Consider the following 12,694-nt stretch of genomic DNA (forward strand, 5'->3'; position numbering starts at 1 on the left):
GTACATGCAACCCTAGAAACCTTGGATCTATGTTTGAGTAAGATACATGCAAACAATTATTTTTCCAAGGTTCTTATCCTAACTAGCATGGCATGGGGTACTTGAATCAAATAAAACTAGTAGAATTACTTACCTTGTAGTAGTAGTTGATTGCTTGGAGTTTGAGAGCCTAGCACCAATAATGTGGATGCCTCAAATGGAAGTCACAAATCACCACAAACTTGGAAACTTGAGAGAATAGTCACAAACTTCTTGAAATCGGCCCTCTTAGTTTACACACATCAACTGGTGTTATTTCAAGAACCAAAGCCTCCTTTATATAGTGTGGTGGATTAGGGTTACATCCATGTAAACCCTAATACCCATGTCTTTTCATTTCCATGAGATCCATGGGTTAAAGCTCCATGGAGTATCCATGGACTTTCCATGCAAGCCTAGCCCATTCCAAATAAGCATTAGCCCACACTATATAAATACAAGAGCCCATACTTAATTAGTCATACTTTTGATCTCTAAATTAATTCTAAATTAATTATAGATCAACACTAACTAAATAATATGATTTTATATTAATATATTAGAACTTATAATATATTAATAAATCATAACTTATACTATTCTCAAAAGATTATCCGTAAATTGTTTGGGTGAAGTGCAACCTAAATCGACCATGCCGGGTCGGGTCAAGTACATACCAAATATAGTTATGGACTTAGACACTATCTCCAACAGTCTCCCACTTGGATAAGTCTAATAACTATAGTTGCAAGTATGACTTCAGGAACCGATCAGCAATCGTAGCTCTTTAAACTCTGTTGAACTATGAAGCGCCATTTTAGACAAGTGATCATATAATCCTCTGTTCTAGATATCAGTCGGACAAATACATGGAACATGGTCTTGCTTATTGTCCAGCATTTGTTTCCCGATTTCCGATTTGTTTGACATAGAACTTAACTGAACACATCAATTTAGTTCTGACCGGGCCCGGTACATAGGTCAAAACAAAATCATCGAGGGGCCCAGATATCGCTTCTAATTCTAGAAGGAACAGATAAACTTCGACTCATATGTTTGCTCTACTAGTTGTTGAATTACACACAAAAGCACGGTTTATAACATCGAGTTACCAATGCGTTTTCGTTCAATAAATGCATAACCAACTCATAGGCAATAAATCATATCTCTAGGTTTGAAGACTTATATGATATTACCGTCTCACGATCACTCGAGATAAATTCCATGAAGTGATACAAGTGAGCGTGGGTTGAATCCAATACTTAGAACTTTTGAGCACTCATGAGTGCTGTACCCCGCTTTGTCTAACATCTTAGACCTCTACAAGCCAACCCATGACAGTCTTGATTCATATCTACTTCCAACATATGACCGACTGTGGAGAGTTTGAATAATATGATATAAACCATAACATAATTATTCTGGAAGTCAAAACATGCAAAAAGAAATAATAGTAAACGATTGACAAGAGATAGCAACACTTTACTCATAAATAACAGCTTTTATTTATCATCAAATGTCAATTACATTTTACAAATTTTAAGATTATCTAACTACTAAAATTAATATCATCCTTCAGCCCTATGCTCCGAGCATGCTGGAGATGCTTAGCCCGAGTCAGTCCCTTCGTGAGGGGATCTGCTGGGTTCTCATCCGATGATACCCTCTTTGCCACGAGGATTCCTTCTTCTATTCGATGTCTGATGAAGTGATATTTTCTGTCAATGTGTCTGGATCTCCCATTATCTCTTGGTTCCTTGGCTAAGGCAACCGCACTATTGCTGTCACAGAAAATCTCCATTGGCTCCTTTATAGCTGGTACAACTCCAAGGTCTCCGATGAAGTTCTTTAGCCATATAGCCTCCTTTGTTGCCTCACTTGCTGCTATATACTCTGATTCACAAGTGGAATCAGCCACTGTCTCCTGCTTGGAACCTTTCCAAGTAATTGCCCCTCCGTTTAGAGTAAAGACCCAGCCCGACTGAGAGTGGAAATTATCCCTGTCAGTCTGAAAGCTAGCATCACTGTACCCTACAACTCTCAAGTACTCACTGCCACCGAGGGTAAGGACCCACTCCTTACTCCTCCGTAGTTACTTGAGGATATTCTTTACCGCAGTCCAGTGTGCCTTGCCGAGGTTCCCCTGATACCTGCTAACCATGCTCAAAGCAAAGGCTACATCAGGTCGAGTACACGTCATAGCATACATGATCGATCCTACAGCTGAAGCATAAGGTATTCGACTCATTTCTCCTATCTCAGCCTCAGTACTAGGGCTTTGTGTCTTACTCAATCTGGCGTTACTCTGGATGGGTAACTCTCCTTTCTTGGAGTTATGCATGTTGAACCTTTTCAACACTTTGTCCACATAGGTGCTTTGACTAAGTCCAATTAGTCTTTTACTCCTGTTTCTCAAAATCCTTATCCCTAGGATATAGGCAGCTTCTCCAAGGTCCTTCATAGCGAAACACTTCCCAAGCGAGGACTTTACTTCCTGTAGGGTTGGGATGTCATTTCCTATGAGTAGTATGTCATCCACATACAGTACCAAAAAGCTGACTATACTCCCACTAGCCTTCACATAGACACAAGATTCATCTTCACTCCTTGAAAAGCCAAATTCTTTGATTTTCTCATCAAAGCAAAGATTCCATCTGCGAGGTGCCTGTTTTAATCCATAAATGGATTTCTCGAGCTTACACACTCTACTGGGGTACTCTGTACTGACAAAACCCTCTGGCTGAACCATGTAAACTGATGGGTTTTGAGCATTCTAACACTCATATGGTGTACATGCAACCCTAGAAACCTTGGATCTATGTTTGACTAAGATACATGCAAATAATTATTTTTCCAAGGTTCTTATCCTAACTAGCATGGCATGGGGTACTTGAATCAAATAAAACTAGTAGAATTACTTACCTTGTAGTAGTAGTTGACTGCTTGGAGTTTGAGAGCCTAGCACCAATAATGTAGATGCCTCAAATGGAAGTCATAAATCACCACAAACTTGGAAACTTGACAGAATAGCCACAAACTTCTTGAAATCGGCCCTCTTAGTTTACACACATCAACTAGTGTTATTTCAAGAACCAAAGCCTCCTTTATATAGTGTGGTGGATTAGGTTTACATCCATGTAAACCCTAATACCCATGTCTTTTCATTTCCATGAGATCCATGGGTTAAAGCTCCATGGAGTATCCATGGACTTTCCATGCAAGCCTAGCCCATTCCAAATAAGCATTAGCCCACACTATATAAATACAAGAGCCCATATTTAATTAGTCATACTTTTGATCTCTAAATTAATTATAGATCAACACTAATTAAATAATATGATTTTATATTAATATATTAGAACTTATCATATATTAATAAATCATAACTTATACTATTCTCAAAAGATTATCCGTAAATTGTTCGGGTGAAGTGCAACCCAAATGGACCATGTCGGGTCGGGTCAAGTACATACCAAATATAGTTATGGACTTAGACACTATCTCCAACATAAACATATTCAGCCAACTTTCCATTAAGGAAAGCGGTTTTGACATCCATTTGCCATATTTCATAATCATGAAATGCAGCAATGGCTAACAGAACCCTAATAGACTTAATCTTGGCCACTGGTGAAAAGGTCTCATCATAATCAACTCCCGGAGTTTGAGAATAACCCTTTGCAACCAGTCGTGCCTTATAAGTGTGTACATTAACATCCATGTCGGTCTTCTTCTTGAAGATCCATTTGCACCCAACTATCTTATGATCAGGTACATTGTCAACCAAGTTCCAAACTTGATTGTCATACATGGACTGTATCTCGCTATCCATAGCCTCTTTCCATTTAGCAGCCTCAGGGCCTGCCATGGCTTCTGTGTAGCTGTTAAGCTCATCCAGATTTACCAGTGTGTTATCACTGATAAGTGTCTCACCTTCTGCAGTAATATGAAAACCATAATAATGCTCAGGTGCATTCCTAACTCTGGTGGAACGCCTCAGAGGTATAGATTCTTCAGTCGGCTCAACAGGAGTTTCCTCCCCAGGTTGAGGGCTAGGGTTTGAGGTTCCTTCACCACTTGACTCTTGAATTTTCTCAAGGTCAATTTGTCTCCCATTGTCTCCTTGGCTCATGAATTCTCTCTCTCGAAAGAATCCTCTTCTTGCTACAAAGACCACATTATCACTGGGTCTGTAGAAGATGTAACCAAAGGATTTATGTAGGTAGCCGATGAATATACACCTTTCGCTTTGGGGTTCGAGCTTATCGTGAGTCTCGCGTCTCACGAAAGCCTCGCAACCCCAAATCTTGATGTGGTCTAGATTGGGAACTTTTCCAGTCCACAACTCGTGAGGTGTTTTGGCAACCTTCTTTGTAGGGACTAGATTAAGGATATGGGCGGCAGTCTCTAAGGCATACCCCCAAAATGAGATTGGTAGCGAAGCTTGACTCATCATGGAACGAACCATGTCCAACAAGGTCTGATTACGCCTCTCAGCTACACCATTCAACTGTGGTGTCCTAGGAGGTATCAATTGTGAGACAATCCCACATTCCTTAAGATGGTCAAGGAACTCAGTACTAAGATACTCACCACCACGATCGGATCGAAGCATCTTAACGTTCCTGCCCAACTGATTCTCCACTTCTTGCTTAAACTCTTTGAATTTCTCAAAGGTTTCTGACTTATGCTTGATTAGGTAGACATATCCATATCTACTAAAACCATCAGTAAAAGTCACATAAAACCGATTAGCATCTCTTGTGGCGGTTCTGAAGGGTCCACACACATCCGTGTGTATGAGGTCCAACAAACCTTCACCCCTAGGACAAGTGCCAGTAAAAGGTGACTTTGTCATTTTACCAAGCAAACAAGATTCACAACTATCATCTGACTTTAGGTCAAATGACTCCAAGACTCCATCCTTTTGGAGTTGGCCTATGCGTTTCTTGCTTACATGTCCAAGACGACAATGCCATAAGGATGCTTTATCTAAGCTAGTGGAAGAGTTAATACACAATACATTATTTCCTAGATTATCTACAACAGATACAGTTTCATACACGCCATCACAAGGAAATGCTTTAAAATAAAGAACATTATTAAAGAAAGCATCAATACTACCATTATTATTATCAAAATAAAAGGTAAAACCTTGTTTATACAATGCATGAAAGGAAATAACATTTCTTGCCATTTCTGGCGAATAATAACATTTATTCAAATCTAATGTAAACCCACTATTTAGCACTAAGGAATAAACTCCTATCTTGGTGACAGGTGAAGCTTTCCTGTTTCCCATGATCAAGTTTATCTTTCCCTGCTCCACATTCTCACTTCTTTTTAGTCCCTGCAAATCACAACATATGTGAATACCACAACCTGTATCAAGGACCCAAGACTTAGAATGAGGTGAGTTATTAGACAATATAGTGTATATACCTGCATGGTTGGGTTTTACTTTCCCATCCTTCAAATCTTGCTGGTACTTTGGGCAGTTTCGCTTCCAGTGTGACTTTTCATGGCAATAGAAGCATTCAGCCTCATTAGGGTTAGCAGAAGGAGTGACAAAACCTTTCTTGGTTTTGCTTGAAGAGGAGCCTTCAGGGGTCTTACCATTGGTACCCTTAGAAGGGTTCTTTCTCTTCTTCCCTTTGCCATGCCCGATTGCCAAGACATTGGCTGCAGTTGGAGTAGGAGTAGGAGTAGTAATAACCGACTTACCCTTTAGACCACTTTCGGCGGTCTTCAAGAGTCCTTGAAGTTTGCTGAGGGTGACTTCTTCCTTGTTCATGTGATATGTCATGCGGAATTGATCATAACACGATGGCAAGGAGTGCAAAATGATGTCTATTGCTAACTCCTCAGGGAAGTTCACATTCAGCTTCAGTAAACGGTCCACATACCTTTGCATTTTCTGCATGTGGCTCGTGATGGGTTCACCATCCTTCATTCGGGTTGTTATCATGGAGGAGATTATTTCATATCGCTCTTGACGAGCACTTTGATGGTAGCGGTCCATCAAGTCCTGGTGCATCTCAAAAGGATAATAGTCCTCATAGGACTTTTGGAGCTCGACTGTCATGGTGGCCATCATGATGCATGCCACTTTTGTAGCATCTCTTTCATGTACCTCATATTCAGCAAGCTCTTCAGGAGTAGCAGTTGGCTCGGGTACCTTCAGCTCTTTGTCGAGAACATATTCTTTGTTCTCATACCGAGTGACCATCCTGATGTTTCTGATCCAATCTGTAAACTTGGACCCATCAAAGATGAGTCTCCCACAAATATTCATGAGAGAGAAGGAGCTAGTAGGGTTTGATCCAGAAGCATTGTTATTGGAAGACATCTGAAAAGAAAAGGGAATAGATTAGATTGGATATAGAGATAGTCCTTAACAAAACACCCAAATGTAATATTAAGGCTAGGACCCAACACAATATTTTATAACTTAGAAGAGGGATGCCGTAATCTAAGCTATAAGATATTTGAAGGTAGGTGAATGACGATTCACCAATTTCCACCATGAAAAACGAAATATTTAATTAGGTTTTAATTGGTTTAGAAACTCCTAGATTCTTTGAGATTCATTGAACTTTCTTCAATGGCATGTTTCAATCTCGAGTGTGCCCTTCAAGTTTTCTGACTGGGATGCCGAGGATCACAAAACAAGGTGTGAAGTAACCATGCAAATTACTTGGTACCCTTAATGTATTACCCCTCAATCGATGTGCCGGTTAACCACACACGCTCCATCGATACTATGATAAACATTAAGTCACCCTTTACCTACCTTGTTAAGTTCAAGTTAGTGTGCCGGTTAACCACACACGCTCCACTAACGACTTAAACAAAGTGTAAAGTGTAATTTCATGGATTAGCACCTTATTCACAATTTCCTAAAATAACTAAGATTGGGAATTCAATAAAGTTTAGTTACTTTAGTATTATCATTATACTTTTAATGAGAATTTATAAGTCCTTGTCCTACCCGTTCGGCTAACGACCCTCCACCGATCAAGGAAGCGGTGGGTGAGAGTGGACACCCATTAAGTTGCCATTTTATAGGCAACAACCTTATACCCCCCTTATAGACCGGCTTCGTGAATGAGGCGTACTAGCGGTAAGACGACTTGATCTTATACATATATAAATATTATTAAACTTATAATATTATAAAGTATAAGGGTTGAATTTTAACTTTTAAAATTCTAGGGGTTGGAACTAAAGTTTTTAATATGACTTTACATGTTCCAAAACTTGAGGGCAAGTTTTGTAAACTTTCAAAAATTTTCATTTCTCATAACTTATGAGTTAATGGTTATTAAAAATGAGGACTCTTCATTTTTTGTAACCTATGTGTTCTTTTAATGGTTATTTATAAATGTGACTTTTGGTTATCCATAACTTAAGAACTAGTTATGGACTCCATTAAAACACATAAAGATCAAGAATTAATCTAATCAATTATTAGCACATAATTTCTATGATCTTCTAAACTCATATGTTTATGAATGTTCATATCAAAAATTTCAAGAATCGTAAGAACATATACAAAACTTGAAATTTTGATACGAGCTTTTGAACAAAACTTCGATTTTCAAGTTTTTTTTTTTTTGCATCAAGTATCAAATAAACAAACCAGGCTCTGATACCAGTGATGGGTTTTGAGCATTCTAACACTACTATGGTGTACTTGCAACCCTAGAAACCTTGGATCTATGTTTGACTAAGATACATGCAAATAATTATTTTTCCAAGGTTCTTATCCTAACTAGCATGGCATGGGGTACTTGAATCAAATAAAACTAGTAGAATTACTTACCTTGTAGTAGTAGTTGATTGCTTGGAGTTTGAGAGCCTAGCACCAATAATGTGGATGCCTCAAATGGAAGTCACAAATCACCACAAACTTGGAAACTTGAGAGAATAGTCACAAACTTCTTGAAATCGGCCCTCTTAGTTTACACACATCAACTTGTGTCATTTCAAGAACCAAAGCCTCCTTTATATAGTGTGGTGGATTAGGGTTACATTCATGTAAACCCTAATACCCATGTCTTTTCATTTCCATGAGATCCATTGGTTAAAGCTCCATGGAGTATCCATGGACTTTCCATGCAAGCCTAGCCCATTCCAAATAAGCATTAGCCCACACTATATAAATACAAGAGCCCATATTTAATTAGTCATACTTTTGATCTCTAAATTAATTCTAGATTAATTATTGATCAATACTAATTAAATAATATGATTTTATATTAATATATTAGGACTTATAATATATTAATAAATCATAACTTATACTATTCTCAAACGATTATCCATAAATTGTTCGGGTGAAGTGCAACCCAAATGGACCATGCCGGGTCGGGTCAGGTACATACCAAATATAGTTATGGACTTAGACACTATATCCAACAACTCTTTCCCATGACATATCATGTTTATCAGATAAAGAACATAAAGAAGTTACAGGACTTTTGGACGATTTTGAAATGTGACCTTTGGGAACCCATTTGTAATTAAGTTTAAGCATTTTAATGTTTAACCTAATGGGTGCTTCGACACTTGATTTTGAAATGGAACTACCTTTTGATTTAGACTTGAATCGCAAGTGTTAGCTAGAGGACAATCCTTGAGATGAATTCGAGCTTACCGATTTCGGTTTGGCTGAACCATCTCTCGAATTAGGCTTCTTGTACGACATGCCCTTTTTTTCCTTGGGAGTCTGATTCTTGGCCTTTTTAGCATTCCAATCACCATTGCATAAACGTGACCTCGAATGATTTCTTTTGGAAGATCTCCCCCGTGGCACATTCTGCCAACCTTGTTCATAGTAGGGAACATATGAACGATGTGGGAAATTTCTAGCCATGTGACCGGGAGTCCCACAGTTAAAACAAGTTGGTATTTTCAAAAAAATAAGATTGTGACTAGGTCCTTGTCCAAATGAAGTTTGTTTCAAAGAACTTCCACAAGCACAAGCACATGCACATTTATTAGACTGTTTAACAAATTTTTGTGGCTTGAAATTTTCAACAGTGGGATTATTATCATCACAAGTTTTTGAAGCATTTTCAGCAGAACTAGAATCATTTTTGTTCTACTCGAACCCATCTTGCACTGTTACTTTATCTGCACATGAAGTAGTAACATTAGTATTGTTCACATTAATACTCCTAGTTGGGCCGGATTGTTCAGTCTTGATTGAGGAAGCTACATGGGGCTGGCCATATTGAACAGATTTTTCTGTCTCTATGGTTTCAGAAGCCGGAGTATAGTTATCATTGAAAGGAGGTGGAACACTATGATACCGTAGACCCTCACCATGTTTGTCTTTCCACTTTAATTGTTTTTCTATCATTGACTCAACTATTTCACTTGAAACATCGAATTTCTTAAAATTAAAATCAGCATCTTTAAATTTTGTTTTTAATGCATCAAGTTCGGCAGTTAAGTTTGCAATTTTCTCCTTTTCAAAACGATAGTGAACACATTTGGTGTTATATTCTTTAATCCTGCTTAAATCTTTAGTTTGTGCTTCTAGTTTTTCTTTAAGAGGTTTATTGACTTTCTTAATTTCATTGTTAAGGTCAAAAACCTCTCTAACTAATAATTCATTTTGTTCACGGTATTTATTTAGTTTATCTTCACAGGATTGAGAACATGAGGTTTTACTTACCTCTTTGGTACCTGGATGTGACATCCCTAATTTCTCGGCCAGAAAAGACCGATTTGTTTATGCTTTGTTTTATAAATCAGAGTAATATTTTAAAGAAAACGGTTGCGGAATTTGTTCCCAATCAAGATATGATAAAACTTTATCAAAACATTTCTCAAAGAGAATGTACTTTTCATTAAATAATAAAATCTCGGGATGTCATGTTCCGATACAGACCAAAAGCATAAACAGTATAAAATAGACCTTACAACAGTTATTTATAACTACTGATCTATAATCCAAAATCTCTCGTCACGTCAACCAACTTATGCTCTTGTGCCACTACCTGTGATACAAAGAAATCTGAGTGGGTCAAGCTTGGGAGCCTGGTGAGCATATAGGGTTTTCAACCCACAATAAATAATTATATTAATTTCAATCATCAAACAATCAACCCAATTACCCATCCCCATTATCTTCATTATTTCTTAAGGTTTTACCCTAAGAATCAACTATCCTTCCTTCATTCATTCCTAAGGATTAACCTAAGGAATTTACACAAAGTCCACCACTGCCCAGGTCCTCAAATTACAATCGGTAAACGCTTAGTTCACATACTTAACGAACACCTAGTTCTAACACTCCTAGTGAACACTTAATTCAAAACATCTGCTAAATACTTAGTTCTAAAACACTTAGTGAACATACTCAGTTCAACAACATCAAGTGAACACATCTAGTTCGAAAGTACTTAATGAACAGGAAGCGAGAATTGCCAAAAATTGAGAGATCATAGACATGGGCCAATTTAGCCACACCCATGCCAAGACCCTGTGTCTGATTCAGACACTCAACCCAGTACAGGATCCTCCAAATGATAGGCATCACTTGGATGAAAGAAAGTTTTATGATCTCAAAAAACTCTGAGACCACTCCGGAAAAAGAGAATTTAAGGCCTAAAACAGAGAAGGGATACTCCGGAAATCATACCCAAGAAGAGGAGATGAAGTCTGGTTGGATCAAAGGGCCATAAGGCCTGAAGACTACTTCAGGAGGGAAGGCACCACTATCCTTCAATGCTTCTATATCACCATCATCGAAGGAGCACGTCTCGTCATAATACAATACTCCTTGATCGATGAAATCGTCCTCAGGAAAACCTAGGATCTTCTTGCGAGAAAGGGTCGTCTTTTTACCCATTATCGAAAATTCGGTAGAAAGGAAATGAGGCAGAGAGGATGTTACCTTTATCAAAATCATTGGTAGCACAAAAAAAGCAAAGAAAATCGAGACAAGTAAAGAGAATTGTGGAACTAATCACCTCTATTTATACTAAAGATTTGTGGTTGATTTGACCATTAACGGCTAGTTATCCACCCGTTGGATTTCAAAATTACCTAGCCGTTAAGGGTTCATTTTGAAAATTACTTTTCTCTCTCTCCTTTGACCTTTTTAATTTAATTTATCCTTTTAATATTCTCGAAATTAACTCCTATATTTTCAGGAATTACTTGGGGGTAATTGGTAGGGCTAGGATCCTCAAAGCATTCAGGATCCTCAAACCTCATCAGATATTCAGGATCCTCAACTATCTCAGGATCCCGACTATTACCATTATTATTATTTACTAACATTTATAATAGTTATATTTCGTTCTTAATTAACACATGTGCAGAAATAGTCAAGAGAAGACTTATTCTCAACAGAGAGTCGTCTCAACTATGCTAAAGACCCGGAATACCAAGTCAAACAACATTCACAAAGCTGGTCATAAAGGATCCCGGGAATATCGGTCATCTTGTTAGCTAGTTTAGACTATAAATTGACACATGTATCTCGCACACGACACACTCTACCTACTCTTAACTTAGTCTACGAAAATTTTCACTTGTTCTAACTTAAATACTCTCTATAATCATCATTTTATATTAATAAAATCATCAAGGCATGTGATTATTATCACCTCCCAAGGTTTTGTGTCGGAGATCCTAGCAATGATCAAGGGCTTTCCTTGTAAACAATCGTGTCATTCTCTTTACCTTTCTCTATTGCACAACGCAGCCTCTTATTCAATTTGGTTGATTTATACTTGTGTAATTTTTGACCAAAACACTAAGCATCTATGGTATGGACCTACCATGGATTTCTTGTACAGTTTTCCTTGGATCATCACAAATCGTAAGACCCTCATCTTGAATGCTCTCTCACTTATTTATTCTCTTGGGATTGTGTCATTATGGATATATTCCACAATGGTCTGGATCTAAGATTTGGAGTGTTGTGGCGGATCCTGAATGTTAGGATCCTGGCGGTTAGGATCCTGAGTAAGTGGTTGAGGGTTAGGATCCTCGATTATTGCCATGTTAGTTGTTTGGTCATGGTGATTGGGATCATCTGGTGTATTGGAGGGATCGTCTATCGCCGATATCAGTATATGGGTTATACGGATCCTGATTTCAGGCATGATTCTAAGGGAAGATCCTAGGTTGGCTAGCGCACCAGTCTCAACATTTTGTTCTCTAGGAACTTGGTTTAGGTTGAAAGCTTCGAATTCAGAGGCCAACTTTTTGAGGATTTGGATTAGGTTGAAAGCTTTGAATTCAGAGAACTTGGTTCTAGTCTTTGAACTTGGTTTAGGTTGAAAGCTTCGAATTCAGAGAACTTGGTTCTAGTCTTTTTCCTTTTACTGCATAAGATCCATTAAATTGATTAGTTAATAATAAAGAGTCAACGAATACCTAAAGATCCTTGATTTGAAGATCCTTGCCTAGCTCTAATCCCATGATCAATGCTTCTTATTCATCTTCGTTGTTGGTTGCATCGAATTCACAGCTGACCGCCTAGGGTATGATGTCCCCGTGTGGCGATTTTAGTATGATCCCTAGGCATGTTCCTCTAAAGTTTGAGGATCCGTCAGTGAAGATTGACCATCTTCCCATGCTTTTTTCTTTCTGGAGTTCCTTGCTTTCTAAATCTGCTTCAAGTTGTAGATCATCACTGAAATCAGCCACA

This window comes from Lactuca virosa, chromosome 3, assembly GCF_052849685.1.
Source record: "Lactuca virosa cultivar CGN04683 chromosome 3, Lactuca_virosa_CGN04683_v6, whole genome shotgun sequence".
In the NCBI taxonomy this organism is placed as follows: Eukaryota; Viridiplantae; Streptophyta; class Magnoliopsida; order Asterales; family Asteraceae; genus Lactuca; species Lactuca virosa.